Genomic DNA, 7,750 nt, shown 5'->3' with positions numbered 1-7,750 from the left:
CGGTCGGGCTGTGAAGACATACGACTACATCAACCGCATTGTGCTAACGCTTCCGCTGTCGGTCTACAAGGGTATGTAGATCACACTCTCCCCTCTCGTTGCTATGCATCACCGTGATCTTGCGTGTGCGTAGGATTTTTTTTTGAAATTACTACGTTCCCCAACAGTGGTATCAGAGCCTAGGTTTTATGTGTTGATGTTATATGCACGAGTAGAACACAAGTGAGTTGTGGGCGAAATAAGTCATACTGCTTACCAGCATGTCATACTTTGGTTCGGCAGTATTGTTGGACGAAGCGGCCCGGACCGACATTACACGTATGCTTACGCGAGACCGGTTCTCCCGACGTGCTTTGCACAAAGGTGGCTACCGGGTGTCAGTTTCTCCAACTTTAGTTGAACCGAGTGTGGCTATGCCCGGTCCTTGCGAAGGTGAAAACAGCACCAACTTGACAAACTATCGTTGTGGTTTTGATGCGTAGGTAAGATTGATTCTTGCTTAAGCCCGTAGCAGCCACGTAAAACTTGCAACAACAAAGTAGAGGACGTCTAACTTGTTTTTGCAGGGCATGTTGTGATGTGATATGGTCAAGACATGATGCTAAATTTTATTGTATGAGATGATCATGTTTTGTAACCAAGTTATCGGCAACTGGCAGGAGCCATATGGTTGTCGCTTTATTGTATGTAATGCAATTGCGCTGTAATGCTTTACTTTATCACTAAGTGGTAGCGATAGTCGTGGAAGCATAAGATTGGCGAGACAACAACGATGCTACGATGGTGATCAAGGTGTCGCGCCGGTGACGATGGTGATCACGATGGTGCTTCGAAGATGGAGATCACAAGCACAAGATGATGATGGCCATATCATATCACTTGTATTGATTGCATGTGATGTTTATCTTTTATGCATCTTATCTTGCTTTGATTGATGGTAGCATTTTAAGATGATCTCTCACTAATTATCAAGAAGTGTTCTCCCTAAGTATGCACCATTGCGAAATTTCTTTGTGCTGCGACACCACGTGATGATTGGGTGTGATAGGCTCTACGTTCAAATACAACGGGTGCAAAACAGTTGCACACGCGGAATACTCAGGTTATACTTGACGAGCCAAGCATATAAAAATATGGCCTCAGAACACAGAGACCGAAAGGTCAAGCCTGAATCATATAGTAGATATGATCAACATAGTGATGTTCACCAATGAAACTACTGCATCTCACGTGATGATCGGACATGGTTTAGTTGATTTGGATCATGTAATCACTTAGAGGATTAGAGGGATGTCTGTCTAAGTGGGAGTTCTTTAGTAATATGATTAATTGAACCTAAATTTATCATGAACTTAGTACCTGATAGTATCTTGCTTGTTTATGTTTGATTGTAGATAGATGGCCGTGCTGTTGTTCCGTTGAATTTTAATGCGTTCCTTGAGAAAGCAAAGTTGAAAGATGATGGTAGCAATTACACGGACTGGGTCCGTAACTTGAAGATTATCCTCATTGCTGCATATAAGAATTACGTCCTAGAAGCACCGCTGGGTGCCAGGCCTACTGCTGGAGCAACACCAGATGTTATGAAAGTCTGGCAGAGCAAAGCTGATGACTACTCGATAGTTCAGTGTGCTATGCTTTACGGCTTAGAATCGGGACTTCAACGACGTTTTGAACGTCATGGAGCATATGAGATGTTCCAGGAGTTGAAGTTAATATTTCAAGCAAATGCCCGGATTGAGAGATATGAAGTCTCCAATAAGTTCTATAGCTGCAAGATGGAGGAGAACAGTTCTGTGAGTGAGCATATACTCAAAATGTCTGGGTATAATAATCACTTGATTCAATTGGGAGTTAATCTTCTAGATGATTGCCTCATTGACAGAATTCTCCAATCACTACCACCAAGCTACAAGAGCTTCGTGATGAACTATAATATGCAAGGGATGAATAAGACTATTCCCGAGCTCTTCGCAATGCTGAAAGCTGCGGAGGTAGAAATTAAGAAGGAGCATCAAGTGTTGATGGTCAACAAGACCACTAGTTTCAAGAAAAAAGGCAAAGGAAAGAAGAAGGGGAACTTCAAAAAGAACAGCAAGCAAGTTGCTACTCAAGAGAAGAAACCCAAACCTGGACCTAAGCCTGAAACTGAGTGCTTCTACTGCAAGCAGACTGGTCACTTGAAGTGGAATTGCCCCAAGTATTTGGCGGATAAGAAGGATGGCAAGGTGAACAAAGGTATATGTGATATACATGTTATTGATGTGTACCTTACTAATGCTTGCAGTAGCACCTGGGTATTTGGTACTGGTTCTGTTGCTAACATTTGCAACTCAAAACAGGGACTACGGATTAAGCGAAGATTGGCTAAGGACGAGGTGACGATGCGCGTGGGAAATGGTTCCAAAGTCGATGTGATCGCGGTCGGCACGCTACCTCTACATCTACCTCCGGGATTAGTATTAGACCTAAATAATTGTTATTTGGTGCCAGCGTTAAGCATGAATATTATATCTGGATCTTGTTTGATGCGAGATGGTTATTCATTTAAATCAGAGAATAATAGTTGTTCTATTTATATGAGTAATATCTTTTATGGTCATGCACCCTTAAAGAGTGGTCTATTCTTATTAAATCTCGATAGTAGTGACACACATATTCATAATGTTGAAGCCAAAAGATGCAGAGTTGATAATGATAGTGCAACTTATTTGTGGCACTGCCGTTTGGGTCATATCGGTGTAAAGCGCATGAAGAAACTCCATACTGATGGACTTTTGGAACCACTTGATTATGAATCACTTGGTACTTGCGAACCATGCCTTATGGGTAAGATGACAAAAACACTGTTCTCCGGTACTATGGAGAGATCAACAGATTTGTTAGAAATCATACATACAGATGTATGTGGTCTGATGAATGTTGAGGCTCGTGGTGGATATCGTTATTTTCTCACCTTCACAGATGACTTAAGCAGATATGGGTATATCTACTTAATGAAACATAAGTCTGAAACGTTTGAAAAGTTCAAAGAATTTCAGAGTGAAGTTGAAAATCATCGTAACAAGAAAATAAAATTCCTACGATCTGATCATGGAGGAGAATATTTGAGTTACGAGTTTGGTGTACATTCGAAACAATGCGGAATAGTTTCGCAACTCATGCCACCCGTAACACCACAGCGTAATGGTGTGTCCGAACATCATAATCGTACTTTACTACATATGGTGCGATCTATGATGTCTCTTACTAATTTACCGCTATCGTTTTGGGGATATGCTCTAGAGACAACCGCATTCACGTTAAATAGGGCACCATCAAAATCCGTTGAGACGACGCCTTATGAACTGTGGTTTGGCAAGAAACCAAAGTTGTCGTTTCTGAAAGTTTGGGGCTGCGATGCTTATGTGAAAAAGCTTCAACCTGATAAGCTGAAACCCAAATCAGAGAAATGTGTCTTCATAGGATATACAAAGGAAACTATTGGATACACCTTCTATCACAGATCTGAAGGCAAGACTTTTGTTGCCAAATTTGGAAACTTTCTAGAGAAGGAGTTTCTCTCGAAAGAAGTGAGTGGGAGGAAAGTAGAACTTGATGAGGTAACTGTACCTGCTCCCTTATTGGAAAGTAGTACATCACAGAAACCAGTTTCAGTGACACGTACACCAATTAGTGAGGGAGCTAATGATGGTGATCATGAAAATTCAGAACAAGATACTACTGAACCTCGTAGATCAACCAGAGTAAGATCCGCACCAGAGTGGTACGGTAATCCTGTTCTGGAAGTCATGCTACTAGATCATGATGAACCTACGAACTATGAAGAAGCGATGGTGAGCCCAGATTCCGCAAAATGGCTTGAAGCCATGAAATCTGAGATGGGATCTATGTATGAGAACAACGTATGGACTTTGGTTGACTTGCCCAATGATCGACAAGCAATTGAGAATAAATGGATCTTCAAGAAGAAGACTGACGCTGACGGTAATATTACTGTCTACAAAGCTCGACTTGTCGCAAAAGGTTTTCGACAAGTTCAAGGGATTAACTACGATGAGACCTTCTCACCCGTAGCGATCCTTAAGTCTGTCCGAATCATGTTAGCAATTGCCGCATTTTGTAATTATGAAATTTGGCAAATGGATGTCAAAACTGCATTCCTGAATGGATTTCTGGAAGAAGAGTTGTATATGATGCAACCGAAAGGTTTTGTCGATCCAAAGGGAGCTAACAAAGTTTGCAAGCTCCAGCGATCCATTTATGGACTGGTGCAAGCTTCTCGGAGTTGGAATAAACGCTTTGATAGTGTGATCAAAGCATTTGGTTTTGAACAGACTTTTCGAGAAGCCTGTATTTACAAGAAAGTGAGTGGGAGCTCTGTAGCATTTCTGATATTATATGTAGATGACATATTACTAATCGGAAATGATATAGAATTTCTGGATAGCATAAAGGGATACTTGAATAAGAGTTTTTCAATGAAAGACCTCGGTGAAGCTGCTTACATATTGGGCATTAAGATCTATAGAGACAGATCAAGATGCTTAATTGGACTTTCACAAAGCACATACCTTGACAAAATTTTGAAGAAGTTCAAAATGGATCAAGCAAAGAAAGGATTCTTGCCTGTGTTACAAGGTGTGAAATTGAGTAAGACTCAATGCCCGACCAATGTAGAAGATAGAGAGAAAATGAAAGATGTTCCCTATGCTTCAACCATAGGCTCTATCATGTATGCAATTCTGTGTACCAGACCTGATGTGTGTCTTGCTGTAAGTCTAGCAGGGAGGTACCAAAGTAATCCAGGAGTGGATCACTGGACAGCGGTCAAGAACATCCTGAAATACCTGAAAAGGACTAAGGATATGTTTCTCATATATGGAGGTGACAAAGAGCTCATCGTAAATGGTTATGTTGATGCAAGCTTTGACACTAATCCGGACGATTCTAAATCGCAAACCGGATACGTGTTTACATTAAACGGTGGAGCTGTCAGTTGGTGCAGTTCTAAACAAAGCGTTGTGGCGGGATCTACATGTGAAGCGGAGTACATAGCTGTTTCGGAAGTAGCAAACGAAGGAGTCTGGATGAAGGAGTTCATATCCGATCTAGGTGTCATACCTAGTGCATCGGGTCCAATGAAAATCTTTTGTGACAATACTGGTGCAATTGCCTTGGCAAAGGAATCCAGATTTCACAAGAGAACCAAGCACATCAAGAGACGCTTCAATTCCATCCGGGATCTAGTCCAGGTGGGAGACATAGAGATTTCCAAGATACATACGGATCTGAATGTTGCAGACCCATTGAGTAAGCCTCTTCCACGAGCAAAACAGGATCAGCACCAAAGCTCCATGGGTGTTAGAATCATTACTGTGTAATCTAGATTATTGACTCTAGTGCAAGTGGGAGACTGAATGAAATATACCCTAGAGGCAATAATAATGTTATTATTTTATTTCCTTATATCATGATAAATGTTTATTATTCATGCTAGAATTGTATTATCCGGAAACATAATACTTGTGTGAATACATAGACAAACTAAACGTCACTAGTATGCCTCTACTTGACTAGCTCGTTAATCAAAGATGGTTATGTTTCCTAACCATAGACATGTGTTGTCATTTGATTAACGGGATCACATTATTAGGAGAATGATGTGATTGACATGGACCATTCCATTAGCTTAGCACCCGATCGTTTAGTATGTTGCTATTGCTTTCTTCATGACTTATACATGTTCCTATGACTATGAGATTATGCAACTCCCGTTTGCCGGAGGAACACTTTGTGTGCTACCAAACATCACAACGTAACTGGGTGATTATAAAGGAGCTCTATAGGTGTCTCCAAAGGTAAATGTTGGGTTGGCGTATTTCGAGATTAGGATTTGTCACTCCAATTGTCGGAGAGGTATCTCTGGGCCCTCTCGGTAATGCACATCACATAAGCCTCGCAAGCATTGCAACTAATGAGTTAGTTGCGAGATGATGTATTACGAAACGAGTAAATAGACTTGCCGGTAACGATATTGAACTAGGTATTGAGATACCGACGATCGAATCTCGGGCAAGTAACATACCGATGACAAAGGGAACAATGTATGTTGTTATGCGGTCTGACCGATAAAGATCTTCATAGAATATGTGGGAGCCAATATGAGCATCCAGGTTCTACTATTGGTTATTGACCGGAGACATGTCTCGGTCATGTCTACATTGTTCTCGAACCCGTAGGGTCTGCACACTTAAGGTTTCGACGACAGTTATATTATGAGTTTATGAGTTTTGATGTACCAAAGTTAGTTCGGAGTCCCGGATGTGATCACAGACATAACGAGGAGTCTCGAAATGGTCGAGACATAAAGATTGATATATTGGACGGTTATATTCGGACACCGGAAGTGTTTCGGGTGATTTCGGAGAAAACCGGAGTACCGGAGGGTTACCGGAACCCCCCCCGAGAGAAGTAATGGGCCATATGGGCCTTAGTGGAGAGAGAATAGGGAAGCCAGGGTGGGCCGCGCGCCTCCTCCCCCCTGGTCCGAATTGGACTAGGAGAGGGGGGGGCGGCGCCCCCCTTTCCTTCTCCCTCCCCACTTCCTTCCCCCTCCTAGTAGGAGTCCTACTCCTAGTAGGAGGAGGACTCCTCCTTGGCGCGCCTATAGGGCCGGCCGGCCTCCTCCCCTTGCTCCTTTATATACGGGGGCAGGGGGCACCCCTAGACACACAAGTTGATCCACGTGATCGTTTTCTTATTCGTGTGCGGTGCCCCCTTCCACCATAATCCTCGATAATATTGTAGCGGTGCTAAGGCGAAGCCCTGTGATGGTAGAACATCAAGATCATCACCACGCCGTCGTATTGACGGAACTCTTGCCCGACACTTTACTAGATCGGAGTCCGGGGATCGTCATCGAGCTGAACGTGTGCTAAAACTCGGAGGTGCCGTAGTTTCGGTGCTTGATCGGTCGGGCTGTGAAGACGTACGACTAAATCAACCGCGTTGTGCTAATGCTTCCACTGTCGGTCTACAAGGGTACGTAGATCACACTCTCTCCTCTCGTTGCTATGCATCACCATCATCTTGCGTGTGAGTAGGAATTTTTGTGAAATTACTACGTTCCCCAATAGAACAAAGGTATATGTGATATACATGTTATTGATGTGTACCTTACTAATGCTCGCAGTAGCACCTGGGTATTTGATACTAATTCTATTGCTAACATTTGCAACTCGAAACATGGACTACGGATTAAGCGAAGATTGGCTAAGGATGAGGTGACGATGCGCGTGGGAAATGGTTCCAAAGTCGATGTGATCACGGTCGGCACGCTACCTCTACATCTACCTTCGGGATTAATGTTAGACCTAAATAATTGTTATTTGGTGCCAGCGTTAAGCATGAACATTATATCTAGATCTTGTTTGATGCGAGACGGTTATTCATTTAAATTAGAGAATAATGGTTGTTTTATTTTTATGAATAAAATCTTTTATGGTCATGCACCCATGAAGAATGGTCTATTCTTATTAAATCTCGATAGTAGTGACACCCATATTCATAATGTTGAAACCAAAAGATGCAGAGTTGATAATGATAGTGCAACTTATTTGTGGCACTGCCGTTTAGGTCATATCGGTATAAAGCACATGAAGAAACTCCATACTGATGGACTTTTGGAACCACTTGATTATGAATCGCTTGGTACTTGCGAACCGTGCCTTATGGGTAAGATGACAAA

The sequence above is a fragment of the Triticum dicoccoides genome, chromosome 7A, assembly GCF_002162155.2.
Source record: "Triticum dicoccoides isolate Atlit2015 ecotype Zavitan chromosome 7A, WEW_v2.0, whole genome shotgun sequence".
NCBI lineage: Eukaryota > Viridiplantae > Streptophyta > Magnoliopsida > Poales > Poaceae > Triticum > Triticum dicoccoides.
Note: the sequence above shows the minus strand (reverse complement) of the source record.